The following is a 552-nucleotide window of genomic DNA, read 5'->3' as shown; positions in this document are numbered from 1 at the left end:
TGATAGTATAACTGCTCTTGATAGTATCACTGTTCCTGATATTATCACTGCTCTTGATAGTATCACTGCTCTTGATATTATCACTGCTCTTGATAGTATAACTGCTCTTGATAGTATCACTGCTCTTGATAGTATCACTGCTCCTGATAGTATCACTGCTCTTGATAGTATCACTGCTCTTGATAGTATCACTGCTCTTGATAGTATCACTGCTCTTGATAGTATAACTGCTCTTGATATTATCACTGCTCTTGATAGTATAACTGCTCTTTAATAAGCTTTATGTATCGGCCTCAAGGCGTTCGTCAGTGCTTTTGTGAGTTTTTTAAAAGAGCACCCTTATGTAGACATAGCCCCACCCACATCCGTTCCACGCATCGAATGGGGTTGGAGTCGAGGGAAAACAAGTTTTGTTTTCTCACAACGTGGATAACTGCCAAGAGATTGCGTAAGGGTGACTCTGGGGCGGCGTTCCTTCCAGTATAAAAGCAACGTTGAGGAAGGTAGTGACAGACCTACTGTCTTACACACCTGATAGATCTACTCATCTAC

Source organism: Coregonus clupeaformis, unplaced genomic scaffold (genome assembly GCF_020615455.1).
Source record: "Coregonus clupeaformis isolate EN_2021a unplaced genomic scaffold, ASM2061545v1 scaf0139, whole genome shotgun sequence".
Lineage (NCBI taxonomy): Eukaryota > Metazoa > Chordata > Actinopteri > Salmoniformes > Salmonidae > Coregonus > Coregonus clupeaformis.
Note: the sequence above shows the minus strand (reverse complement) of the source record.